The 26,625-nt window shown below is 42.7% G+C and overlaps 24 non-coding genes across 24 annotated transcripts; all 24 read right to left on the bottom strand.

Annotated features, from left to right (window-relative positions):
* Positions 1–5,067: 5,067 nt before the first annotated feature.
* Positions 5,068–5,139, bottom strand: trnaq-uug (transfer RNA glutamine (anticodon UUG)). Its single transcript has one exon. It is a non-coding gene; the product is annotated as a tRNA-Gln (tRNA).
* Positions 5,140–6,679: 1,540 nt separating this feature from the next.
* On the bottom strand, positions 6,680–6,751 carry trnaq-uug (transfer RNA glutamine (anticodon UUG)). The gene has a single exon. It is a non-coding gene; the product is annotated as a tRNA-Gln (tRNA).
* A 341-nt stretch (positions 6,752–7,092) lies between these two features.
* On the bottom strand, positions 7,093–7,175 carry trnal-cag (transfer RNA leucine (anticodon CAG)). Its single transcript has one exon. It is a non-coding gene; the product is annotated as a tRNA-Leu (tRNA).
* A 1,023-nt stretch (positions 7,176–8,198) lies between these two features.
* On the bottom strand, positions 8,199–8,270 carry trnaq-cug (transfer RNA glutamine (anticodon CUG)). Its single transcript has one exon. It is a non-coding gene; the product is annotated as a tRNA-Gln (tRNA).
* A 538-nt stretch (positions 8,271–8,808) lies between these two features.
* trnal-cag (transfer RNA leucine (anticodon CAG)) lies at positions 8,809–8,891 on the bottom strand. Its single transcript has one exon. It is a non-coding gene; the product is annotated as a tRNA-Leu (tRNA).
* A 1,116-nt stretch (positions 8,892–10,007) lies between these two features.
* trnaq-uug (transfer RNA glutamine (anticodon UUG)) lies at positions 10,008–10,079 on the bottom strand. The gene has a single exon. It is a non-coding gene; the product is annotated as a tRNA-Gln (tRNA).
* Positions 10,080–10,420: 341 nt separating this feature from the next.
* Positions 10,421–10,503, bottom strand: trnal-cag (transfer RNA leucine (anticodon CAG)). The gene has a single exon. It is a non-coding gene; the product is annotated as a tRNA-Leu (tRNA).
* A 1,130-nt stretch (positions 10,504–11,633) lies between these two features.
* trnaq-uug (transfer RNA glutamine (anticodon UUG)) lies at positions 11,634–11,705 on the bottom strand. The gene has a single exon. It is a non-coding gene; the product is annotated as a tRNA-Gln (tRNA).
* Positions 11,706–12,046: 341 nt separating this feature from the next.
* On the bottom strand, positions 12,047–12,129 carry trnal-cag (transfer RNA leucine (anticodon CAG)). Its single transcript has one exon. It is a non-coding gene; the product is annotated as a tRNA-Leu (tRNA).
* A 1,116-nt stretch (positions 12,130–13,245) lies between these two features.
* Positions 13,246–13,317, bottom strand: trnaq-uug (transfer RNA glutamine (anticodon UUG)). The gene has a single exon. It is a non-coding gene; the product is annotated as a tRNA-Gln (tRNA).
* Positions 13,318–13,658: 341 nt separating this feature from the next.
* On the bottom strand, positions 13,659–13,741 carry trnal-cag (transfer RNA leucine (anticodon CAG)). Its single transcript has one exon. It is a non-coding gene; the product is annotated as a tRNA-Leu (tRNA).
* A 1,118-nt stretch (positions 13,742–14,859) lies between these two features.
* trnaq-uug (transfer RNA glutamine (anticodon UUG)) lies at positions 14,860–14,931 on the bottom strand. The gene has a single exon. It is a non-coding gene; the product is annotated as a tRNA-Gln (tRNA).
* Positions 14,932–15,272: 341 nt separating this feature from the next.
* trnal-cag (transfer RNA leucine (anticodon CAG)) lies at positions 15,273–15,355 on the bottom strand. The gene has a single exon. It is a non-coding gene; the product is annotated as a tRNA-Leu (tRNA).
* Positions 15,356–16,882: 1,527 nt separating this feature from the next.
* On the bottom strand, positions 16,883–16,965 carry trnal-cag (transfer RNA leucine (anticodon CAG)). Its single transcript has one exon. It is a non-coding gene; the product is annotated as a tRNA-Leu (tRNA).
* Positions 16,966–17,897: 932 nt separating this feature from the next.
* Positions 17,898–17,969, bottom strand: trnaq-cug (transfer RNA glutamine (anticodon CUG)). The gene has a single exon. It is a non-coding gene; the product is annotated as a tRNA-Gln (tRNA).
* Positions 17,970–18,507: 538 nt separating this feature from the next.
* trnal-aag (transfer RNA leucine (anticodon AAG)) lies at positions 18,508–18,590 on the bottom strand. Its single transcript has one exon. It is a non-coding gene; the product is annotated as a tRNA-Leu (tRNA).
* A 1,022-nt stretch (positions 18,591–19,612) lies between these two features.
* On the bottom strand, positions 19,613–19,684 carry trnaq-cug (transfer RNA glutamine (anticodon CUG)). Its single transcript has one exon. It is a non-coding gene; the product is annotated as a tRNA-Gln (tRNA).
* Positions 19,685–20,222: 538 nt separating this feature from the next.
* Positions 20,223–20,305, bottom strand: trnal-aag (transfer RNA leucine (anticodon AAG)). Its single transcript has one exon. It is a non-coding gene; the product is annotated as a tRNA-Leu (tRNA).
* Positions 20,306–21,937: 1,632 nt separating this feature from the next.
* trnal-aag (transfer RNA leucine (anticodon AAG)) lies at positions 21,938–22,020 on the bottom strand. The gene has a single exon. It is a non-coding gene; the product is annotated as a tRNA-Leu (tRNA).
* A 1,022-nt stretch (positions 22,021–23,042) lies between these two features.
* Positions 23,043–23,114, bottom strand: trnaq-cug (transfer RNA glutamine (anticodon CUG)). The gene has a single exon. It is a non-coding gene; the product is annotated as a tRNA-Gln (tRNA).
* A 538-nt stretch (positions 23,115–23,652) lies between these two features.
* Positions 23,653–23,735, bottom strand: trnal-aag (transfer RNA leucine (anticodon AAG)). The gene has a single exon. It is a non-coding gene; the product is annotated as a tRNA-Leu (tRNA).
* Positions 23,736–24,738: 1,003 nt separating this feature from the next.
* trnaq-cug (transfer RNA glutamine (anticodon CUG)) lies at positions 24,739–24,810 on the bottom strand. Its single transcript has one exon. It is a non-coding gene; the product is annotated as a tRNA-Gln (tRNA).
* Positions 24,811–25,348: 538 nt separating this feature from the next.
* trnal-aag (transfer RNA leucine (anticodon AAG)) lies at positions 25,349–25,431 on the bottom strand. The gene has a single exon. It is a non-coding gene; the product is annotated as a tRNA-Leu (tRNA).
* Positions 25,432–26,453: 1,022 nt separating this feature from the next.
* Positions 26,454–26,525, bottom strand: trnaq-cug (transfer RNA glutamine (anticodon CUG)). Its single transcript has one exon. It is a non-coding gene; the product is annotated as a tRNA-Gln (tRNA).
* Between the last annotated feature and the right edge of the window lie 100 nt (positions 26,526–26,625).

Raw genomic sequence — 26,625 nt, 5'->3', positions numbered from 1 at the left:
AATTTGGTTTTCAAATCACAGAGATTCAAACCCCCTTTTGCGTATGGCCCAACTAGTGTCTTGTGAGCAATAGTGAAGGCCTTGCCTTTCCACAAGAAACCGCTGATAGCGCTGCACAGCCCGGACAGTACATCGCCCGGCAGGTGACAGACCTGCATGGCATAGACCAGCCCCGGCACTATTATGGAGTTTATAATGACCACTCTTCCCTTCAGCCCAAGACCTCTCATCTTCCACAGCCCAAGCCTGGACCTACACCACGCGAGCCTCTCCTCCCAGGTTTTGCGGACGCTGACCAGCGGCTGAGGACAAATATATATCCCAAGTAGCTTGACCTCAGTCTCACCCCTTTTAAAATTCAGACCCACATCCCCTAGAGCAGACCCGGGCCCACAAATAAGGCTGGATTTCTCCCTATTAACTCGGGCTCCCGCCGCCTGCTCATATGCTTCAAGGTGCTTTAGCACCTGTTGTAAACTCTCACCATCCTTAACCATAATGCTTATATCATCCGCATACTGAGCTATTTTAAACTCATTACCTTTGGGAGATGTTATCCCCTTGATAAGCAGATCGGTTATAATGGATTGTGCAAGAGGCTCTGCTACAATTGCATATAGCATAGCAGACAGCGGACATCCCTGCCTCACTGATCTCTCTAGGGGGAAAGGATCTGTTAAGAGGCCGTTACATTTCACGACACTAGTAGCCCGGCTGTACAACAACTTCACCCGTTCTCGAAAAATTGGGCCGAACCCAAAAACCCCCAGACATCCAAAGAGAAACTCATGACTGACCCTGTCAAATGCCTTCTCCAAATCAACACTGAGGTATATGCCCCCTGTCATCATTAGGTTTTCAAAAGACAACTTTGTTGACAGGATGCAGTCAGCAATATCCCTCCCAGGAATACTGTAAGTCTGGGTAGGCCCAATTATCGAGCCGATCACTCCTTTGAGCCTAAAACCCAGTACCTTAGTCAGGATCTTATAGTCAGTGTTGAGCAGGCTAATTGGTCTATAGTTTGCTAGGTCAGATTTTTCCCCTTTGTTTTTATACACTAGAGTGATCACTCCCCTCAGGAAGGACTCTGCGCACCTGCCCTCCTCCTGTATGGCCAAAAAAAGTCTGCAGAGGACAGGGGCCAGCAGGTGACTGAAATGCTGATAGAATTCAGCTGAGAGACCGTCCGAACCTGGGCTCCTTGATGTATTCAGGGCTAAGATTGCCTCTTTCACTTCTTCCAACTGGATGTTTTCATCACACAAAGCCGCATCCTCGTGACTGAGGGAGCAGCTAATTTTCCCAAGTACTTGATTTAACTTTATCTGTGATATCTTTTGCCTACTAAATAAATTGGAATAGAAATCTTGCACGGTTTGTAAAATATCCACTGAATCAGTATGTGTGTTACCCTCCGAGTCCTTTATTTCAGAAATATATGTTTTGGTCTGTTTCCTCTTTTCCAAACCCAGAAAAAATGCAGTACAGCGCTCACCTTTCAACATATGCTGCGCTTTGCTGCGGATCATTGCACCCCTGCATTTTCTCTCATCAAGGTGTCTCAACTGCTCCCTCAGCACAAGATACGTCTCCAACGGATGTCCACACCCAGCCTCAACCAACTCAAGCTCCTTTTTCAGGCGGTCCCTCAGCTCATCCTCCTCTCTTTTCTCTCTTTGTCTTTTCTCTCTGCTCAATGCGATGCAGCGCTTCTTGATTTTTAACTTAGTGCGCTCCCACCACTCAATGATGTCAACCACAAACTCACTTTGATCACATAGAGCAGAGAGAAAAGACTCCATTTTTGCTCTAAAAAATCCATCCTCTAAGAGGCTTGAATTAAAGCACCACAAGCCCCCATTCCTCTGCACCCTGCCCTCCCCTAGAGCCACTCTCAGAGAGGCATGATCACTCCAAGTGCAAAACTCATATTTACAGTTATTTAAAACCTTAACCAAACCTGACGCTAGCAAGCACAAATCTATTCTAGATTGTTTCAGCCTGCCCAACACCACTTGCCTGCGCGAATACGCACGGGTACCGGGGTTCAGTACTCTCCATGCATCCATCAAGTCACACTCTTCCATCCATTCAAACACAGCCGACCTACTAGTGTCATTCTTAAATTTATTGTTGACACCCACATCTATCCTAGCCAGTGTCACATTCCAGTCCCCTATCACCACTGAGCGATCATCTGTCCATCTTTTACAGCGCCTGAAAAAAACCCTCCTCTCTCCTTCACTATTTGGCCCATATAAATTCACAATTCTATATCTCTGACTCTGTTCAATTACATCAATCACCAGTAGCCTTCCCTGATCATCCTTAGCAATTTGCACGACACTCTCAAACAATCCAGGTTTTACAAAGATTGCTACCCCTGCAGTTTTGTCTGGGGAGAGAGAATAAAACAGATCCCCTCTCCAAAAGCACTTTATGCTTTTTATTATCTCAGAGGTCCACCTGCATTCCTGGACGCACAGGATGTCACACAGCATTTTCCCGCAAAGCTGTTCAATTCTCTCAATGTTTTTAAGACCATTCAAATTTTGAGAGAGAAGCAGCATTCCCAGAAAAAAAACTAAAATCGGCCCTGTCATTTTTTGGCATATTTCTTACCTTTATTTCTATACCCTCCCTCAGTTCCACTTGGCTTACCCTGCTGTGCCCTCTTCCTGACCTGTTTTACCCATTGGACATCCATCTCTAAATCTGAGTCCACGCTAGTAGCCTGGGGAGCCAGCAGGGCTACATCAGAAGTGGGTATTCGAGTGGTGGACTCTATTTCATTTCGAGAGTGAGGCTCATTCGGCTCAGGCCGGGGTGAGCCTAGCCAGCCCCCTTCAGGGCGACTCGCCGCATCCCCGCTCCAGTCCGCCAGCACATGATCCATACTGGATCCTAGCTCATCGACACCCTCATTTCTTATGCCCTCTTGCACCAACAAGTCAGCACTCTGTGACACCACCTCATCTCCAAGCTCATTCTCACTCTCTGTCTCGCTACCCAGGGCTGGCTCCTGTGCAGGCCTGACATTACTCCTCTCATCATCAGAGATGGAGTCCCGGTTTACCACCCCTTCCCCTTCACCTGCATTATGGCAATTACATTGCTCCGCTGGGGCATGGCACGCAACACACCTGTGCGCCCAGGCATCACACTCACGTGCATAATGACCCTGTTTATTGCATTGCATGTGAAAGCATGTGAAATCTGGGCAATCTCTAACTATATGCCCAGGCTGTAAACACATCCTACACACCTTAACCTGATTATTATGAATAACTCTGAAGTATTCTGGTCCTGTGGCCGTCATAAATTTTGAGGAATATGGTAATGACTGCACAGTTTCATTAAATTTAACTTTTACATATCTTGTTCCGTCCGCCACGTCAGTCCCAGGCCACAACCGTCTTTTAATAGGAGAGATTGCTCTCACTCCCCACACATCCAGTTTTTCTAAAATGTCCTCATCCGCAATATAGGCAGGCAAATTCAAAAATGACACCACCAATTCATCGATAACTAAAGTTTTTACCATCACCACTGCTCTACCCACTTTAAATCCATCTAAGAGTCTTTTCTTTCCAGCTTCGCTCTTGACCGTCACCTCATATTTATTCGGCCCCGTCTCCCGCAATGCAACGATGCCTCCACACACATCACGCATTGCTCTCAGCAGTTCCATTGTCTTAACTTTCTCTTCTCCCACCACCTCAGCCAATACAGTCAAGTCCCTATCATACCGCATTTCTTTCCGTGTCTCTGTCGCTCCACCCGGCTCCGAACGCGTGCTTACCCGTTCTCCCTGTTGTCTCTCATCTGCCGCCAAACAGTCATTCTCCATTCTCCGTCCAGGCCGCTCCTTTGCAATCTCCATTCTTTTCTCAATCTGCTTGACACCCTTATTCAGCGACTTCCTCGTCTCCTCCGCCAGCTCCAGCTCATTCCCTCTCAACGCGCTTTCCCCATAGACGCCACTTTTCTCCGTTTCCATTCTTCTCCTTCCGCTCTTGATGGATGAAATGTGCAAACTCGTCATCAGCCTATCTCTTTATCAGTTCATTGCTACCCTTGCCATCAGTGATTGATGCGTGAAGTATGGGATGTCTCAGGCAAAAAAGAGCTTGTTGATTAAGCCACTACACATCTATCAGCTGGTATTGGTGTTCTTCTGCCCTTTGCTGGGAAGACATCAATTCATAGAGCTTTAACATATGCATTCATTTTTTCAGCAAACTCCAGAAAAAGAGTTCTTAGAGTAACCAGTATCCAATTATTGCATTACATTAATTGAACCACGTCATTTGGTAGAGTACTAGAGTCATTGAATGGAGCACAACAGAAAGAACTGTTGCCAAAGTTGCCTGCATTTATTGCACATTAAATCCTGAGACCAGCAACACAGCTCAAAGGACGAGCTGGTTTTATTCGTCCTACACTATAACAGGTCCCACCGTAATTTGAACTCAGATCGCTGGATTCACAGTCCAGAGTGCTTACCTATACACCAGGGAATCTCCAGATGCTGCCAAATGAAGAATATGCGCACTGGAAATGTGAACAGTGTTACACAGACAACAATTGTAACAGTCTGTGGTTTTACTGAGCAGTCCTGAACACTCTGATGCTTGACAGGGGTTTCAAGGCTTATTGCATTTCACAGGGAGATATTTCAACTACTAGCCCTTATGACTCTGTTTGGGGTGAAACACAAAAATAGGGAAGCACTTGAAAACGAGGGGTAGGGTTATAAATTAGGAATTTGGGATTGTGTCTGGGATCGCACTTCATGCCCAAAATGTGTTTTTAGCATTATCTGAATGAGATCCGCAAGGATATTTACTTAAGAGTGTGTCTATCGTAAACCATTGTGCAACCTTTGCCTCATCTCTCTCCCTGTATTAGTTCTTTAAACACTTGCCATGAGTGTTGATTGCACAAAGTACTCTATGTCTCTGGAACAAGATGAGCTCGTTGACAATGCCACTGTGTGTCTCCCAGTTGGTGGAGTAACTGAGTCACTCATTGGGGCAAAAAAACCTACAACTAGCCAGCGGTAGGTTCCACCGAGATTTGAACTCGGATCACTGGATTCAAAGTCCAGAGTGCTCACCATTACACCATGGAACCATTTCACATTGTTAGGCTACTTTTGTTGAGCAGTTCCTTCCAGACGATTTGATTCATTTCAGTATTGTGTGCATATTGACAACTTGGAGATTGGGTGATCATGTAGCAAACTATAAAATTGTCAATACAAGGAAGTTTGGGTACATCTAAGCACTGTGTCACTCTTATCTCTGTGTGTGATGTTCATTGCATCTATCCAGATGAACTGTAACTTGTATAACATCAAAGTCTATGAATTCATCCAGGTAAGCAACATTGGAGAATAGGTGGTTCCCCACCTTTGACTACTGTGGGAGAATGTGTTTTCCAAGTGTCAGCTGTTGTCCATAAAATCCAACATTTGTCAGAAGTGGGATTCAAACCCACACCTCCAGGAGAGACTGTGACCTGAACGCAGCGCCTTAGACCGCTCGGCCATCCTGACAACGGAAGGTGGGGTTGTTTGGTACTCCAAAGAAATCCGAAAAGACAGCGTTTATTTTATGCGTAATTATTGTGAATCAAATGTGCAAACTCGTCATCAGCCTATCTCTTTATCAGTTCATTCCTACCCTGGCCATCAGTGATTGATGCGTGAAGTATGGGATGTCTCAGGCAAAAAAGAGCTTGTTGATTAAGCCACTACACATCTGTCAGCTGGTATTGGTGTTCTTCTGCCCTTTGCTGGGAAGACATCAATTCATGGAGCTTTACCAGATGCATTCATTTTTTCAGCAAACTCCAGAAAAAGAGTTCTTAGAGTAACCAGTATCCAATTATTGCATTACATTAATTGAACCCCGTCATTTGATAGAGTACTAGAGTCATTGAATGGAGCACAACAGAAAGAACTGTTGCCAAAGTTGCCTGCATTTATTGCACATCAAATCCTGAGACCAGCAACACAGCTCAAAGGACGAGCTGGTTTTATTCGTTCTACACTATAACAGGTCCCAACGTGATTTGAACTCAGATCGCTGGATTCACAGTCCAGAGTGCTTACCTATACACCAGGGAATCTCCAGATGCTGCCAAATGAAGAATGTGTGCACTGGAAATGTGAACAGTGTTACACAGACAACAGTTTTAACAGTCTGTGGTTTTACTGAGCAGTCCCGAACACTCAGATGCTTGACAGGGGTTTTAAGGCTTATTGCATTTCACAGGGAGATATTTCAACTACTAGACCTTATGACTCTGTTTGGGGTGAAACACAAAAATAGGGAAGCACTTGAAAACAAGGGGTAGGGTTATAAATTAGGAATTTGGGATTGTGTCTGGGATCGCACTTCATGCCCAAAATGTGTTTTTAGCATTATCTGAATGAGATCCGCAAGGATATTTACTTAAGAGTGTGTCTATCGTAAACCATTGTGCAACTTTTGCCTCATCTCTCTCCCTGTATTAGTTCTTTAAACACTTGCCATGAGTGTTGATTGCACAAAGTACTCTATGTCTCTGGAACAAGATGAGCTCGTTGACAATGCCACTGTGTGTCTCCCAGTTGGTGGAGTAACTGAGTCACTCATTGGGGCAAAAAAACCTACAACTAGCCAGCAGTAGGTTCCACCGAGATTTGAACTCCGATCACTGGATTCAAAGTCCAGAGTGCTCACCATTACACCATGGAACCATTTCACATTGTTAGGCTACTTTTGTTGAACAGTTTCTTCCAGACGATTTGATTCATTTCATTATTGTGTGCATATTGACAACTTGGAGATTGGGTGATCATGTAGCAAACTATAAAGTTGTCAATACAAGGAAGTTTGGGTACATCTAAGCACTGTGTCACTCTTACCTCTGTGTGTGATGTTCATTGCATCAATCCAGATGAACTGTAACTTGTATAACATCAAAGTCTATGAATTCATCCAGGTAAGCAGCATTGGAGAATAGGTGGTTCCCCACCTTTGACTAATGTGGGAGAATGTGTTTTCCAAGTGTCAGCTGTTGTCCCTAAAATCCAACATTTGTCAGAAGTGGGGTTCGAACCCTCGCCTCCAGTAGAGACTGCGATCTGAACGCAGCGCCTTAGACCGCTCGGCCATCCTGACAACAGAACAGGCTTGGTTTGGTACTCCAAAAAAAAATGCGCAAAGACAGCATTTAGATTAGGCGTAATTATTGTAAATCAAATGTGCAAACTCGTCATCAGCCTATCTCCTTATCGGTTTATTGCTACCCTGGCCATCAGTGATGGATGCGTGAAGTATGGGATGTCTCAGGCAAAAAAGAGCTTGTTGATTAAGCCACTACACACCTGTCAGCTGGTATTGGTGTTCTTCTGCCCTTTACTGGCAAGACATCAATTCATAGAGCTTTAACATATACATTCAGTTTTTCAGCAAACTCCAGAAAAGGTAACCAGTATCCAAATATTGCATTATATTAATTGAACCACGTCATTTGGTAGAGTACTAGAGTCAATGAATGGAGCATAAGAGAAAGAACTGTTGCCAAAGTTGCCTGCATTTATTGCACATTAAAACCTGAGAACAGCAAGCCAGCTTAAAGGTCCAGCTGGTTTTATTCATTCTACACTATAACAGGTCCCATCGTGATTTGAACTCAGATTGCTGGATTCATAGTCCAGAGTGCTTACCTATACACCAGGGAATCTCCAGATGCTGCCAAATGAAGCAAGTGTGCACTGGAAAAGTGAACAGTGTTACACAGACACTATTTTTAATATATTTCAAATACTAACCCTTATGACAAAAATAAGGAAGCACTTGAAAACTAGGGTAGGGTTATAAAAGAGGAATTGGGGATTGTGTCTGGGATCGCACTTCATGCCCAAACTTGAATGGAATGCCCAAAATGTGTTTTTAGCATTATGTGACAGAGATCAGCAAGAATACTTAGCTAAGAGTGTGTTTATTTTAAACCATCGTGCAGGCTTGGCCTCATTTCTGTGCCGGTTTCAGTTTTTTTAGACTTGTCATGAGTGTTTAGTGCACATAGTATTCTGTTTCTGGAACAAGATGAGCTCCATGACAATGCCACTGTGAGTCTCCCAGTTGGTGGAGTAACCGAGTCAATCATTGCATCGAGAAAAGCTACAACCTGCCAACAGTAGGTCCCACCGAGATTTGAACTCTGATCGCTGGATTCAGAGTCCAGAGTGCTCACCATTACACCATGGAACCTTTCCACATTGCTAGCTTTATGTTGTTGAACAGGTTCTTCCACACAATTTGATTCATTTCATTATTGTCTCCAACTTGACAACTTGGACATTTGGCTGATCATGTAGCAAACTAAAAAAATGTCAATACGAGGCGGTTTGGGTACATCTAAGCACTGTGTCACTTTTATCTCAGTGTGTGATGTTCATTGCATCTATCCAGATGCACTGTAACTTGTATAACATGAAAATCTATGGATTTGGCCAATAGAGTCAGTCTCAAATAGACTCTCATTAGTGATTATAGGGCATAGATGAAAGACTACCTTTGATACGTAAGTAGAGGGGTGCCAAAGCCATGCTCCTTGAGCTCCACAGCCCTGCTTGCTTGTCAGCTATCCGTGCTTTACCCACTGCTCCTGCACTTTCTGTCTGATTGAACACACCTTATCCAGGTAAGCAGTCTTGGAGAATAAGTGGTTCCCCACCTCTGACGAATGTGGAAGAATGGATCCAATGTGTTTTCCAAGTGTCAGCTGTGGTCCCTAAAATCCAACATTTGTCAGAAGTGGGCTTCGAACCCACGCCTCCAGGAGAGACTGCGACCTGAACGCAGCGCCTTAGACCGCTCGGCCATCCTGACAACAGAAGTGGGGGTTGTTTGGTACTCCAAAGAAATCCGAAAAGACAGCGTTTAGATTATGCGTAATTATTGTGAATCAAATGTGCAAACTCGTCATCAGCCTATCTCTTTATCAGTTTATTGCTACCCTGGCCATCAGTGATTGATGCGTGAAGTATGGGATGTCTCAGGCAAAAAAGAGCTTGTTGATTAAGCCACTACACATCTATCAGCTGGTATTGGTGTTCTTTTGCCCTTTGCTGGGAAGACATCAATTCATGGAGCTTTAACATATGCATTCATTTTTTCAGCAAACTCCAGAAAAAGAGTTCTTAGAGTAACCAGTATCCAATTATTGCATTACATTAATTGAACCCCGTAATTTGATAGAGTACTAGAGTCATTGAATGGAGCACAACAGATAGAACTGTTGCCAAAGTTGCCTGCATTTATTGCACATTAAATCCTAAGACCAGCAACACAGCTCAAAGGACAAGCTGGTTTTATTCGTTCCAAACTATAACAGGTCCCACCGTGATTTGAACTCAGATCGCTGGATTCACAGTCCAGAGTGCTTACCTATACACCAGGGCATCTCCAGATGCTGCCAAATGAAGAATGTGTGCACTGGAAATGTGAACAGTGTTACACAGACAACAGTTTTAACAGTCTGTGGTTTTACTAAGCAGTCCTGAACACTCTGATGCTTGACAGGGGTTTCAAGGCTTATTGCATTTCACAGGGAGATATTTCAACTACTAGACCTTATGACTCTGTTTGGGGTGAAACACAAAAATAGGGAAGCACTTGAAAACGAGGGGTAGGGTTATAAATTAGGAATTTGGGATTGTGTCTGGGATCGCACTTCATGCCCAAAATGTGTTTTTAGCATTATCTGAATGAGATCCGCAAGGATATTTACTTAAGAGTGTGTCTATCGTAAACCATTGTGCAACCTTTGCCTCATCTCTCTCCCTGTATTAGTTCTTTAAACACTTGCCATGAGTGTTGATTGCACAAAGTACTCTATGTCTCTGGAACAAGATGAGCTCGTTGACAATGCCACTGTGTGTCTCCCAGTTGGTGGAGTAACTGAGTCACTCATTGGGGCAAAAAAACCTACAACTAGCCAGTGGTAGGTTCCACCGAGATTTGAACTCAGATCACTGGATTCAAAGTCCAGAGTGCTCCCCATTACACCATGGAACCATTTCACATTGTTAAGCTACTTTTGTTGAACAGTTTCTTCCAGACGATTTGATTAATTTCATTATTGTGTGCATATTGACAACTTGGAGATTGGGTGATCATGTAGCAAACTATAAAATTGTCAATACAAGGAAGTTTGGGTACATCTAAGCACTGTGTCACTCTTACCTCTGTGTGTGATGTTCATTGCATCTATCCAGATGAACTGTAAATTGTATAACATCAAAGTCTATGAATTCATCCAGGTAATCAGCATTGGAGAATAGGTGGTTCCCCACCTTTGACTAATGTGGGAGAATGTGTTTTCCAAGTGTCAGCTGTTGTCCCTAAAATCCAACATTTGTCAGAAGTGGGGTTCGAACCCACGCCTCCAGGAGAGACTGCGACCTGAACGCAACGCCTTAGACCGCTCGGCCATCCTGACAACAGAAGGGGGGGGTTGTTTGGTACTCCAAAGAAATCCGAAAAGACAGCGTTTAGATTATGCGTAATTATTGTGAATCAAATGTGCAAACTCGTCATCAGCCTATCTCTTTATCCGTTCATTGCGACCCTGGCCATCAGTGATTGATGCGTGAAGTATGGGATGTCTCAGGCAAAAAAGAGCTTGTTGAGTAAGCCAATACACATCTGTCAGCTGGTATTGGTGTTCTTCTGCCCTTTGCTGGGAAGACATCAATTCATGGAGCTTTAACATATGCATTAATTTTTTCAGCAAACTCCAGAAAAAGAGTTCTTAGAGTAACCAGTATCCAATTATTGCATTACATTAATTGAACCCCGTAATTTGATAGAATACAAGAGTCATTGAATGGAGCACAACAGAAAGAACTGTTGCCAAAGTTGCCTGCATTTATTGCACATTAAATCCTGAGACCAGCAACACAGCTCAAAGGACGAGCTGGTTTTATTCGTTCTACACTATAACAGGTCCCACCGTGATTTGAACTCAGATCGCTGGATTCACAGTCCAGAGTGCTTACCTATACACCAGGGAATCTCCAGATGCTGCCAAATGAAGAATGTGTGCACTGGAAATGTGAACAGTGTTACACAGACAACAGTTTTAACAGTCTGTGGTTTTACTGAGCAGTCCTGAACACTCTGATGCTTGACTGGGGTTTCAAGGCTTATTGCATTTCACAGGGAGATATTTCAACTACTAGACCTTATGACTCTGTTTGGTGTGAAACACAAAAATAGGGAAGCACTTGAAAACGAGGGGTAGGGTTATAAATTAGGAATTTGGGATTGTGTCTGGGATCGCACTTCATGCCCAAAATGTGTTTTTAGCATTATCTGAATGAGATCCGCAAGGATATTTACTTAAGAGTGTGTCTATCGTAAACCATTGTGCAACCTTTGCCTCATCTCTCTCCCTCATCTCTCTCCCTGTATTAGTTCTTTAAACACTTGCCATGAGTGTTGATTGCACAAAGTACTCTATGTCTCTGGAACAAGATGAGCTCGTTGACAATGCCACTGTGTGTCTCCCAGTTGGTGGAGTTACTGAGTCACTCATTGGGGCAAAAAAACCTACAACTAGCCAGCGGTAGGTTCCACCGAGATTTGAACTCGGATCACTGGATTCAAAGTCCAGAGTGCTCCCCATTACAACATGGAACCATTTCACATTGTTAGGCTACTTTTGTTGAACAGTTTCTTCCAGACGATTTGATTCATTTCATTATTGTGTGCATATTGACAACTTGGAGATTGGGTGATCATGTAGCAAACTATAAAGTTGTCAATACAAGGAAATTTGGGTACATCTAAGCACTGTGTCACTCTTACCTCTGTGTGTGATGTTCATTGCATCTATCCAGATGAACTGTAATTTGTATAACATCAAAGTCTATGAATTCCTCCAGGTAAGCAGCATTGGAGAATAGGTGGTTCCCCACCTTTGACTAATGTGGGAGAATGTGTTTTCCAAGTGTCAGCTGTTGTCCCTAAAATCCAACATTTGTCAGAAGTGGGGTTCGAACCCACGCCTCCAGGAGAGACTGCGACCTGAACGCAGCGCCTTAGACCGCTCGGCCATCCTGACAACAGAAGTGGGGGTTGTTTGGTACTCCAAAGAAATCCGAAAAGACAGCGTTTAGATTATGCGTAATTATTGTGAATCAAATGTGCAAACTCGTCATCAGCCTATCTCTTTATCAGTTTATTGCTACCCTGGCCATCAGTGATTGATGCGTGAAGTATGGGATGTCTCAGGCAAAAAAGAGCTTGTTGATTAAGCCACTACACATCTATCAGCTGGTATTGGTGTTCTTTTGCCCTTTGCTGGGAAGACATCAATTCATGGAGCTTTAACATATGCATTCATTTTTTCAGCAAACTCCAGAAAAAGAGTTCTTAGAGTAACCAGTATCCAATTATTGCATTACATTAATTGAACCCCGTAATTTGATAGAATACAAGAGTCATTGAATGGAGCACAACAGAAAGAACTGTTGCCAAAGTTGCCTGCATTTATTGCACATTAAATCCTAAGACCAGCAACACAGCTCAAAGGACAAGCTGGTTTTATTCGTTCCAAACTATAACAGGTCCCACCGTGATTTGAACTCAGATCGCTGGATTCACAGTCCAGAGTGCTTACCTATACACCAGGGCATCTCCAGATGCTGCCAAATGAAGAATGTGTGCACTGGAAATGTGAACAGTGTTACACAGACAACAGTTTTAACAGTCTGTGGTTTTACTAAGCAGTCCTGAACACTCTGATGCTTGACAGGGGTTTCAAGGCTTATTGCATTTCACAGGGAGATATTTCAACTACTAGACCTTATGACTCTGTTTGGGGTGAAACACAAAAATAGGGAAGCACTTGAAAACGAGGGGTAGGGTTATAAATTAGGAATTTGGGATTGTGTCTGGGATCGCACTTCATGCCCAAAATGTGTTTTTAGCATTATCTGAATGAGATCCGCAAGGATATTTACTTAAGAGTGTGTCTATCGTAAACCATTGTGCAACCTTTGCCTCATCTCTCTCCCTGTATTAGTTCTTTAAACACTTGCCATGAGTGTTGATTGCACAAAGTACTCTATGTCTCTGGAACAAGATGAGCTCGTTGACAATGCCACTGTGTGTCTCCCAGTTGGTGGAGTAACTGAGTCACTCATTGGGGCAAAAAAACCTACAACTAGCCAGCGGTAGGTTCCACCGAGATTTGAACTCAGATCACTGGATTCAAAGTCCAGAGTGCTCCCCATTACACCATGGAACCATTTCACATTGTTAAGCTACTTTTGTTGAACAGTTTCTTCCAGACGATTTGATTAATTTCATTATTGTGTGCATATTGACAACTTGGAGATTGGGTGATCATGTAGCAAACTATAAAATTGTCAATACAAGAAAGTTTGGGTACATCTAAGCACTGTGTCACTCTTACCTCTGTGTGTGATGTTCATTGCATCTATCCAGATGAACTGTAAATTGTATAACATCAAAGTCTATGAATTCATCCAGGTAATCAGCATTGGAGAATAGGTGGTTCCCCACCTTTGACTAATGTGGGAGAATGTGTTTTCCAAGTGTCAGCTGTTGTCCCTAAAATCCAACATTTGTCAGAAGTGGGGTTCGAACCCACGCCTCCAGGAGAGACTGCGACCTGAACGCAGCGCCTTAGACCGCTCGGCCATCCTGACAACAGAAGGGGGGGGGTTGTTTGGTACTCCAAAGAAATCCGAAAAGACAGCGTTTAGATTATGCGGAATTATTGTGAATCAAATGTGCAAACTCGTCATCAGGCTATCTCTTTATCAGTTCATTGCTACCCTGGCCATCAGTGATTGATGCGTGAAGTATGGGATGTCTCAGGCAAAAAAGAGCTTGTTGATTAAGCCACTACACATCTATCAGCTGGTATTGGTGTTCTTTTGCCCTTTGCTGGGAAGACATCAATTCATGGAGCTTTAACATATGCATTCATTTTTTCAGCAAACTCCAGAAAAAGAGTTCTTAGAGTAACCAGTATCCAATTATTGCATTACATTAATTGAACCCCGTAATTTGATAGAGTACTAGAGTCATTGAATGGAGCACAACAGATAGAACTGTTGCCAAAGTTGCCTGCATTTATTGCACATTAAATCCTAAGACCAGCAACACAGCTCAAAGGACAAGCTGGTTTTATTCGTTCCAAACTATAACAGGTCCCACCGTGATTTGAACTCAGATCGCTGGATTCACAGTCCAGAGTGCTTACCTATACACCAGGGCATCTCCAGATGCTGCCAAATGAAGAATGTGTGCACTGGAAATGTGAACAGTGTTACACAGACAACAGTTTTAACAGTCTGTGGTTTTACTAAGCAGTCCTGAACACTCTGATGCTTGACAGGGGTTTCAAGGCTTATTGCATTTCACAGGGAGATATTTCAACTACTAGACCTTATGACTCTGTTTGGGGTGAAACACAAAAATAGGGAAGCACTTGAAAACGAGGGGTAGGGTTATAAATTAGGAATTTGGGATTGTGTCTGGGATCGCACTTCATGCCCAAAATGTGTTTTTAGCATTATCTGAATGAGATCCGCAAGGATATTTACTTAAGAGTGTGTCTATCGTAAACCATTGTGCAACCTTTGCCTCATCTCTCTCCCTGTATTAGTTCTTTAAACACTTGCCATGAGTGTTGATTGCACAAAGTACTCTATGTCTCTGGAACAAGATGAGCTCGTTGACAATGCCACTGTGTGTCTCCCAGTTGGTGGAGTAACTGAGTCACTCATTGGGGCAAAAAAACCTACAACTAGCCAGCGGTAGGTTCCACCGAGATTTGAACTCAGATCACTGGATTCAAAGTCCAGAGTGCTCCCCATTACACCATGGAACCATTTCACATTGTTAAGCTACTTTTGTTGAACAGTTTCTTCCAGACGATTTGATTAATTTCATTATTGTGTGCATATTGACAACTTGGAGATTGGGTGATCATGTAGCAAACTATAAAATTGTCAATACAAGGAAGTTTGGGTACATCTAAGCACTGTGTCACTCTTACCTCTGTGTGTGATGTTCATTGCATCTATCCAGATGAACTGTAAATTGTATAACATCAAAGTCTATGAATTCATCCAGGTAATCAGCATTGGAGAATAGGTGGTTCCCCACCTTTGACTAATGTGGGAGAATGTGTTTTCCAAGTGTCAGCTGTTGTCCCTAAAATCCAACATTTGTCAGAAGTGGGGTTCGAACCCACGCCTCCAGGAGAGACTGCGACCTGAACGCAGCGCCTTAGACCGCTCGGCCATCCTGACAACAGAAGTGGGGGTTGTTTGGTACTCCAAAGAAATCCGAAAAGACAGCGTTTAGATTATGCGTAATTATTGTGAATCAAATGTGCAAATCGTCATCAGCCTATCTCTTTATCAGTTCATTGCTACCCTGGCCATCAGTGATTGATGCGTGAAGTATGGGATGTCTCAGGCAAAAAAGAGCTTGTTGATTAAGCCACTACACATCTGTCAGCTGGTATTGGTGTTCTTCTGCCCTTTGCTGGGAAGACATCAATTCATGGAGCTTTAACATATGCATTCATTTTTTCAGCAAACTCCAGAAAAAGAGTTCTTAGAGTAACCAGTATCCAATTATTGCATTACATTAATTGAACCACGTCATTTGGTAGAGTACTAGAGTCATTGAATGGAGCACAACAGAAAGAACTGTTGCCAAAGTTGCCTGCATTTATTGCACATTAAATCCTGAGACCAGCAACACAGCTCAAAGGACGAGCTGGTTTTATTCGTTCTACACTATAACAGGTCCCACCGTGATTTGAACTCAGATCGCTGGATTCACAGTCCAGAGTGCTTACCTATACACCAGGGAATCTCCAGATGCTGTCAAATGAAGAATATGCGCACTGGAAATGTGAGCAGTGTTACACAGACAACAGTTGTAACAGTCTGTGGTTTTACTGAGCAGTCCTGAACACTCTCATGCTTGACAGGGGTTTCAAGGCTTATTGCATTTCACAGGGAGATATTTCAACTACTAGCCCTTATGACTCTGTTTGGGGTGAAACACAAAAATAGGGAAGCACTTGAAAACGAGGGGTAGGGTTATAAATTAGGAATTTGGGATTGTGTCTGGGATCGCACTTCATGCCCAAAATGTGTTTTTAGCATTATCTGAATGAGAATCGCAAGGATATTTACTTAAGAGTGTGTCTATCGTAAACCATTGTGCAACCTTTGCCTCATCTCTCTCCCTGTATTAGTTCTTTAAACACTTGCCATGACTGTTGATTGCACAAAGTACTCTATGTCTCTGGAACAAGATGAGCTCGTTGACAATGCCACTGTGTGTCTCCCAGTTGGTCGAGTAACTGAGTCACTCATTGGGGCAAAAAAGCTACAACTAGCCAGCGGTAGGTTGCACCGAGATTTGACCTCGGATCACTGGCTTCAAAGTCCAGAGTGCTCACCATTACACCATGGAACCATTTCACATTGTTAGGCTACTTTTGTTGAACAGTTTCTTCCAGACGATTTGATTCATTTCATTATTGCGTGCATATTGACAACTTGGAGATTGGGTGATCATGTAGCAAACTATAAAATTGTGAATACAAGGAAGTTTGGGTACATCTAAGCACTGTGTCACTCTTGTCACTGTGTGTGATGTTCATTGCATCTATCCAGATGAACTGTAACTTGTATACCATCAAAGTCTATGAATTCATCCAGGTAAGCAGCATTGGAGAATAGGTGGTTCCCCACCTTTGACTAATGTGGGAGAATGTGTTTTCCAAGTGTCAGCTGTTGTCCCTAAAATCCAGCATTTGTCAGAAGTGGGATTCAAACCCACACCTCCAGTAGAGACTGCGACCTGAACGCAGCGCCTTAGACCGCTCGGCCATCCTGACAACAGAAGGGGGGGTTGTTTGGTACTCCAAAGAAATCCGAAAAGACAGCGTTTAGATTATGCGTAATTATTGTGAATCAAATGTGCAAACTCGTCATCAGCCTATCTCTTTATCAGTTTATTGCTACCCTGGCCATCAGTGATGGATGCGTGAAGTATGGGATGTCTCAGGCAAAAAAGAGCTTGTTGATTAAGCCACTACACATCTGTCAGCTGGTATTGGTGTTCTTGCCAAAGTTGCCTGCATTTATTGCACATTAAATCCTGAGACCAGCAACACAGCTCAAAGGACGAGCTGGTTTTATTCGTTCTACACTATAACAGGTCCCACCGTGATTTGAACTCAGATCACTGGATTCACAGTCCAGAGTGCTTACCTGTACATCAGGGAATCTCCAGATGCTGCCAAATGAAGAATGTGTGCACTGGAAATGTGAACATTGTTACACAGACAACAGTTTTAACAGTCTGTGGTTTTACTGAGCAGTCCTGAACACTCAGATGCTTGACAGGGGTTTCAAGGCTTATTGCATTTCACAGGGAGATATTTACACTACTAGACCTTATGACTCTGTTTGGGTTGAAACACAAAAATAGGGAAGCACTTGAAAACGAGGGGTAGAGTTATAAATTAGGAATTTGGGATTGTGTCTGGGATCGCACTTCATGCCCAAAATGTGTTTTTAGCATTATCTGAATGAGAACCGCAACGATATTTACTTAAGAGTTTGTCTATCGTAAACCATTGTGCAACCTTTGCCTCATCTCTCTCCCTGTATTAGTTCTTTAAACACTTGCCATGAGTGTTGATTGCACATAGTATTCTGTTTCTGGAACAAGATGAGCTCCATGACAATGCCACTGTGAGTCTCCCAGTTGGTGGAGTAACCGAGTCACTCATTGCATCAAGAAAAGCTACAACCTTCCAACAGTAGGTCCCACCAAGATTTGAACTCGGATCGCTGGATTCAGAGTCCAGAGTGCTCACCATTACACCATGGAACCTTTCCACATTGCTAGCTTAATGTTGTTGAACAGGTTCTTCCACACAATTTGATTCATTTCATTATTGTCTCCAACTTGACAACTTGGAGATTTGGCTGATCATGTAGCAAACTAAAAAAATGTCAATACAAGGCGGTTTGGGTACATCTAAGCACTGTGTCACTTTTATCTCAGTGTGTGATGTTCATTGCATCTATCCAGATGCAATGTAACTTGTATAACATCAAAATCTATGGATTTGGCCAATAGAGTCAGTCTCAAATGGACTCTCATTAGTGATTATAGGGCATAGATGAAAGACTACCTTTGATACGTAACTAGTGGGGTGCCAAAGCCATGCTCCTTGAGCTCCACAGCCCTGCTTGCTTGTCAGCTATCCGTGCTTTAGCCACTGCTCCTGCACTTTCTGTCTGATTGAACACACCTTATCCAGGTAAGCAGTCTTGGAGAATAGGTGGTTCCCCACCTCTGACGAATGTGGAAGAATGGATCCAATGTGTTTTCCAAGTGTCAGCTGTTGTACTTAAAAAACAACATTTGTCAGAAGTGGGATTCGAACCCACGCCTCCAGGAGAGACTGCAATCTTAACGCAGCACCTTAGACCGCTCGGCCATCCTGACAACAGAACAGGCTTGGTTCGGTACTCCGAAAAAAATGCGCAAAGACAGCATTTAGATTAGGCGTAATTATTGTAAATCAAATGTGCAAACTCGTCATCAGCCTATCTCTTTATCAGTTTATTGCTACCCTGGCCATCAGTGATGGATGCGTGAAGTATGGTATGTCTCAGGCAAAAAAGTGCTTGTTGATTAAGCCACTACACACCTGTCAGCTGGTATTGGTGTTCTTCTGCCCTTTACTGGCAAGACATCAATTCATAGAGCTTTAACATATACATTCAGTTTTTCAGCAAACTCCAGAAAAGGTACCCAGTATCCAAATATTGCATTAAATTAATTGAACCACGTCATTTGGTAGAGTACTAGAGTCATTGAATGGAGCATAAGAGAAAGAACTGTTGCCAAAGTTGCCTGCATTTATTGCACATTAAAACCTGAGAACAGCAAGCCAGCTTAAAGGTCCAGCTGGTTTTATTCATTCTACACTATAACAGGTCCCATCGTGATTTGAACTCAGATTGCTGGATTCATAGTCCAGAGTGCTTACCTATACACCAGGGAATCTCCAGATGCTTCCAAATGAAGCAAGTGTGCACTGGAAAATTGAACAGTGTTACACAGACACTAGTTTTAATATATTTCAAATACTAACCCTTATGACAAAAATAAGGAAGCACTTGAAAACTAGGGTAGGGTTATAAAAGAGGAATTGGGGATTGTGTCTGGGATCGCACTTCATGCCCAAACTTGAATGGAATGCCCAAAATGTGTTTTTAGCATTATGTGAAAAAGATCAGCAAGGATATTAAGCTTATAGTGTGTTTATTTTAAACCATCGTGCAGGCTTGGCCTCATTTCTGTGCCGGTATAAGTTTTTTTAGACTTGTCATGAGTGTTTAGTGCACAAAGTATTCTGTTTCTGGAACAAGATGAGCTCCATGACAATGCCACTGTGAGTCTCCCAGTTGGTGGAGTAACCGAGTCACTCATTTCATCGAGAAAATCTACAACCTGCCAACAGTAGGTCCCACCGAGATTTGAACTCAGATCGCTGGATTCAGAGTCCAGAGTGCTCACCATTACACCACGGAACCTTTCCACATTGCTAGCTTAATGTTGTTGAACAGGTTCTTCCACACAATTTGATTCATTTCATTATTGTCTCCAAATTGACAACTTGGAGATTTGGCTGATCATGTAGCAAACTAAAAAAATGTCAATATTAGGCGGTTTGGGTACATCTAAGCACTGTGTCACTTTTATCTCAGTGTGTGATATTCATTGCATCTATCCAGATGCACTGTAACTTGTATAACATCAAAATCTATGGATTTGGCCAATAGAGTCAGTCTCAAATGGACTCTCATTAGTGATTATAGGGCATAGATGAAAGACTACCTTTGATACGTAACTAGAGGGGTGCCAAAGCCATGCTCCTTGAGCTCCACAGCCCTGCTTGCTTGTCAGCTATCCGTGCTTTACCCACTGCTCCTGCACTTTCTGTCTGATTGAACACACCTTATCCAGGTAAGCAGTCTTGGAGAATAGGTGGTTCCCCACCTCTGACGAATGTGGAAGAATGGTTCCAATGTGTTTTCCAAGTGTCAGCTGTTGTCCTTAAAAAACAACATTTGTCAGAAGTGGGATTCGAACCCACGCCTCCAGGAGAGACTGCGACCTTAACGCAGCGCCTTAGACCGCTCGGCCATCCTGACAACAGAACAGGCTTGGTTTGGTACTCCGAAAAAAATGCGCAAAGACAGCATTTAGATTAGGCGTAATTATTGTAAATCAAATGTGCAAACTCGTCATCAGCCTATCTCTTTATCAGTTTATTGCTACCCTGGCCATCAGTGATGGATGCGTGAAGTATGGTATGTCTCAGGCAAAAAAGAGCTTGTTGATTAAGCCACTACACACCTGTCAGCTGGTATTGGTGTTCTTCTGCCCTTTACTGGCAAGACATTATTTCATAGAGCTTTAACATATACATTCAGTTTTTCAGCAAACTCCAGAAAAGGTAAACAGTATCCAAATATTGCATTATATTAATTGAACCACGGCATTTGGTAGAGTACTAGAGTCATTGAATGGAGCATAAGAGAAAGAACTGTTGCCAAAGTTGCCTGCATTTATTGCACATTAAAACCTGAGAACAGCAAGCCAGCTTAAAGGTCCAGCTGGTTTTATTCATTCTACACTATAACAGGTCCCATCGTGATTTGAACTCAGATTGCTGGATTCATAGTCCAGAGTGCTTACCTATACACCAGGGAATCTCCAGATGCTTCCAAATGAAGCAAGTGTGCACTGGAAAATTGAACAGTGTTACACAGACACTAGTTTTAATATATTTCAAATACTAACCCTTATGACAAAAATAAGGAAGCACTTGAAAACTAGGGTAGGGTTATAAAAGAGGAATTGGGGATTGTGTCTGGGATCGCACTTCATGCCCAAACTTGAATGGAATGCCCAAAATGTGTTTTTAGCATTATGTGACAGAGATCAACAAGGATACTTAGCTAAGAGTGTGTTTATTTTAAACCATCGTGCAGGCTTGGCCTCATTTCTGTGCCGGTATCAGTTTGTTTAGACTTGTCATGAGTGTTTAGTGCACATAGTATTCTGTTTCTGGAACAAGATGAGCTCCATGACAATGCCACTGTGAGTCTCCCAGTTGGTGGAGTAACCGAGTCACTCATTGCATCAAGAAAAGCTACAACCTTCCAACAGTAGGTCCCACCAAGATTTGAACTCGGATCGCTGGATTCAGAGTCCAGAGTGCTCACATTTACACCATGGAACCTTTCCACATTGCTAGCTTAATGTTGTTGAACAGGTTCTTCCACACAATTTGATTCATTTCATTATTGTCTCCAACTTGACAACTTGGAGATTTGGCTGATCATGTAGCAAACTAAAAAAATGTCAATACAAGGCGGTTTGGGTACATCTAAGCACTGTGTCACTTTTATCTCAGTGTGTGATGTTCATTGCATCTATCCAGATGCAATGTAACTTGTATAACATCAAAATCTATGGATTTGGCCAATAGAGTCAGTCTCAAATGGACTCTCATTAGTGATTATAGGGCATAGATGAAAGACTACCTTTGATACGTAACTAGTGGGGTGCCAAAGCCATGCTCCTTGAGCTCCACAGCCCTGCTTGCTTGTCAGCTATCCGTGCTTTAGCCACTGCTCCTGCACTTTCTGTCTGATTGAACACACCTTATCCAGGTAAGCAGTCTTGGAGAATAGGTGGTTCCCCACCTCTGACGAATGTGGAAGAATGGATCCAATGTGTTTTCCAAGTGTCAGCTGTTGTACTTAAAAAACAACATTTGTCAGAAGTGGGATTCGAACCCACGCCTCCAGGAGAGACTGCAATCTTAACGCAGCACCTTAGACCGCTCGGCCATCCTGACAACAGAACAGGCTTGGTTCGGTACTCCGAAAAAAATGCGCAAAGACAGCACTTAGATTAGGCGTAATTATTGTAAATCAAATGTGCAAACTCGTCATCAGCCTATCTCTTTATCAGTTTATTGCTACCCTGGCCATCAGTGATGGATGCGTGAAGTATGGTATGTCTCAGGCAAAAAAGTGCTTGTTGATTAAGCCACTACACACCTGTCAGCTGGTATTGGTGTTCTTCTGCCCTTTACTGGCAAGACATCAATTCATAGAGCTTTAACATATACATTCAGTTTTTCAGCAAACTCCAGAAAAGGTACCCAGTATCCAAATATTGCATTAAATTAATTGAACCACGTCATTTGGTAGAGTACTAGAGTCATTGAATGGTGCATAAGAGAAAGAACTGTTGCCAAAGTTGCCTGCATTTATTGCACATTAAAACCTGAGAACAGCAAGCCAGCTTAAAGGTCCAGCTGGTTTTATTCATTCTACACTATAACAGGTCCCATCGTGATTTGAACTCAGATTGCTGGATTCATAGTCCAGAGTGCTTACCTATACACCAGGGAATCTCCAGATGCTTCCAAATGAAGCAAGTGTGCACTGGAAAATTGAACAGTGTTACACAGACACTAGTTTTAATATATTTCAAATACTAACCCTTATGACAAAAATAAGGAAGCACTTGAAAACTAGGGTAGGGTTATAAAAGAGGAATTGGGGATTGTGTCTGGGATCGCACTTCATGCCCAAACTTGAATGGAATGCCCAAAATGTGTTTTTAGCATTATGTGAAAGAGATCAGCAAGGATATTAAGCTTATAGTGTGTTTATTTTAAACCATCGTGCAGGCTTGGCCTCATTTCTGTGCCGGTATAAGTTTTTTTAGACTTGTCATGAGTGTTTAGTGCACATAGTATTCTGTTTCTGGAACAAGATGAGCTCCATGACAATGCCACTGTGAGTCTCCCAGTTGGTGGAGTAACCGAGTCACTCATTTCATCGAGAAAAGCTACAACCTGCCAACAGTAGGTCCCACCGAGATTTGAACTCGGATCGCTGGATTCAGAGTCCAGAGTGCTCACCATTACACCACGCAACCTTTCCACATTGCTAGCTTAATGTTGTTGAACAGGTTCTTCCACACAATTTGATTCATTTCATTATTGTCTCCAAATTGACAACTTGGAGATTTGGCTGATCATGTAGCAAACTAAAAAAATGTCAATATTAGGCGGTTTGGGTACATCTAAGCACTGTGTCACTTTTATCTCAGTGTGTGATATTCATTGCATCTATCCAGATGCACTGTAACTTGTATAACATCAAAATCTATGGATTTGGCCAATAGAGTCAGTCTCAAATGGACTCTCATTAGTGATTATAGGGCATAGATGAAAGACTACCTTTGATACGTAACTAGAGGGGTGCCAAAGCCATGCTCCTTGAGCTCCACAGCCCTGCTTGCTTGTCAGCTATCCGTGCTTTAGCCACTGCTCCTGCACTTTCTGTCTGATTGAACACACCTTATCCAGGTAAGCAGTCTTGGAGAATAGGTGGTTCCCCACCTCTGACGAATGTGGAAGAATGGATCCAATGTGTTTTCCAAGTGTCAGCTGTTGTCCTTAAAAAACAACATTTGTCAGAAGTGGGATTCGAACCCACGCCTCCAGGAGAGACTGCGACCTTAACGCAGCGCCTTAGACCGCTCGGCCATCCTGACAACAGAACAGGCTTGGTTTGGTACTCCGAAAAAAATGCGCAAAGACAGCATTTAGATTAGGCGTAATTATTGTAAATCAAATGTGCAAACTCGTCATCAGCCTATCTCTTTATCAGTTTATTGCTACCCTGGCCATCAGTGATGGATGCGTGAAGTATGGTATGTCTCAGGCAAAAAAGAGCTTGTTGATTAAGCCACTACACACCTGTCAGCTGGTATTGGTGTTCTTCTGCCCTTTACTGGCAAGACATTATTTCATAGAGCTTTAACATATACATTCAGTTTTTCAGCAAACTCCAGAAAAGGTAAACAGTATCCAAATATTGCATTATATTAATTGAACCACGGCATTTGGTAGAGTACTAAAGTCATTGAATGGAGCATAAGAGAAAGAACTGTTGCCAAAGTTGCCTGCATTTATTGCACATTAAAACCTGAGAACAGCAAGCCAGCTTAAAGGTCCAGCTGGTTTTATTCATTCTACACTATAACAGGTCCCATCGTGATTTGAACTCAGATTGCTGGATTCATAGTCCAGAGTGCTTACCTATACACCAGGGAATCTCCAGATGCTGCCAAATGAAGCAAGTGTGCACTGGAAAAGTGAACAGTGTTACACAGACGCTAGTTTTAATATATTTCAAATACTAACCCTTATGACAAAAATAAGGAAGCACTTGAAAACTAGGGTAGGGTTATAAAAGAGGAATTGGGGATTTTGTCTGGGATCGCACTTCATGCCCAAAATGTGTTTTTAGCATTATGTGACAGAAATCAGCAAGGATATTTAGCTAAGAGTGTGTTTATTTTAAACCATTGTGCAGGCTTGGCCTCATTTCTGTGCCGGTATCAGTTTTTTTAGACTTGTCATGAGTGTTTAGTGCACATAGTATTCTGTTTCTGGAACAAGATGAGCTCCATGACAATGCCACTGTGAGTCTCCCAGTTGGTGGAGTAACTGAGTCACTCATTGCATTGAGAAAAGCTACAACCTGCCAACAGTAGGTCCCACCGAGATTTGAACTCGGATCGCTGGATTCAGAGTCCAGAGTGCTCACCTTTACACCATGGAACCTTTCCACATTGCTAGCTTAATGTTGTTGAACAGGTTCTTCCACACAATTTGATTCATTTCATTATTGTCTCCAACTTGACAACTTGGAGATTTGGCTGATCATGTAGCAAACTAAAAAAATGTCAATACAAGGCGGTTTGGGTACATCTAAGCACTGTGTCACTTTTATCTCAGTGTGTGATATTCATTGCATCTATCCAGATGCACTGTAACTTGTATAACATCAAAATCTATGGATTTGGCCAATAGAGTCAGTCTCAAATGGACTCTCATTAGTGATTATAGGGCATAGATGAAAGACTACCTTTGATACGTAACTAGAGGGGTGCCAAAGCCATGCTCCTTGAGCTCTACAGCCCTGCTTGCTTGTCAGCTATCCGTGCTTTAGCCACTGCTCCTGCACTTTCTGTCTGATTGAACACACCTTATCCAGGTAAGCAGTCTTGGAGAATAGGTGGTTCCCCACCTCTGACGAATGTGGAAGAATGGATCCAATGTGTTTTCCAAGTGTCAGCTGTTGTACTTAAAAAACAACATTTGTCAGAAGTGGGATTCGAACCCACGCCTCCAGGAGAGACTGCAACCTTAACGCAGCGCCTTAGACCGCTCGGCCATCCTGACAACAGAACAGGCTTGGTTCGGTACTCCGAAAAAAATGCGCAAAGACAGCATTTAGATTAGGCGTAATTATTGTAAATCAAATGTGCAAACTCGTCATCAGCCTATCTCTTTATCAGTTTATTGCTACCCTGGCCATCAGTGATGGATGCGTGAAGTATGGTATGTCTCAGGCAAAAAAGTGCTTGTTGATTAAGCCACTACACACCTGTCAGCTGGTATTGGTATTCTTCTGCCCTATACTGGCAAGACATCAATTCATAGAGCTTTAACATATACATTCAGTTTTTCAGCAAACTCCAGAAAAGGTACCCAGTATCCAAATATTGCATTAAATTAATTGAACCACGTCATTTGGTAGAGTACTAGAGTCATTGAATGGAGCATAAGAGAAAGAACAGTTGCCAAAGTTGCCTGCATTTATTGCACATTAAAACCTGAGAACAGCAAGCCAGCTTAAAGGTCCAGCTGGTTTTATTCATTGTACACTATAACAGGTCCCACCCTGTTTTTAACTCAGATTGCTGGATTCATAGTCCAGAGTGCTTACCTATACACCAGGGAATCTCCAGATGCTGCCAAATGAAGCAAGTGTGCACTGGAAAAGTGAACAGTGTTACACAGACACTAGTTTTAATATATTTCAAATACTAACCCTTATGACAAAAATAAGGAAGCACTTGAAAACTAGGGTAGGGTTATAAAAGAGGAATTGGGGATTGTGTCTGGGATCGCACTTCATGCCCAAACTTGAATGGAATGCCCAAAATGTTTTTTTAGCATTATGTGACAGAGATCAGCAAGGATATTTAGCTAAGAGTGTGTTCATTTTAAACCATCGTGCAGGCTTGGCCTCATTTCTGTGCCGGTATCAGTTTTTTTAGACTTGTCATGAGTGTTTAGTGCACATAGTATTCTGTTTCTGGAACAAGATGAGCTCCATGACAATGCCACTGTGAGTCTCCCAGTTGGTGGAGTAACCGAGTCACTCATTGCATCGAGAAAAGCTACAACCTGCCAACAGTAGGTCCCACCGAGCTTTGAACTCGGACCGCTGGATTCAGAGTCCAGAGTGCTCACCATTATACCATGGAACCTTTCCACATTGCTAGCTTAATGTTGTTGAACAGGTTCTTCCACACAATTTGATTCATTTCATTATTGTCTCCAACTTGACAACTTGGAGATTTGGCTGAT

The sequence above is a fragment of the Channa argus genome, unplaced genomic scaffold (assembly GCF_033026475.1).
Source record: "Channa argus isolate prfri unplaced genomic scaffold, Channa argus male v1.0 Contig031, whole genome shotgun sequence".
In the NCBI taxonomy this organism is placed as follows: Eukaryota; Metazoa; Chordata; class Actinopteri; order Anabantiformes; family Channidae; genus Channa; species Channa argus.
The sequence above is the reverse complement of the archived record's forward strand: the minus strand, read 5'-3'. Positions and strand labels throughout refer to the sequence as shown.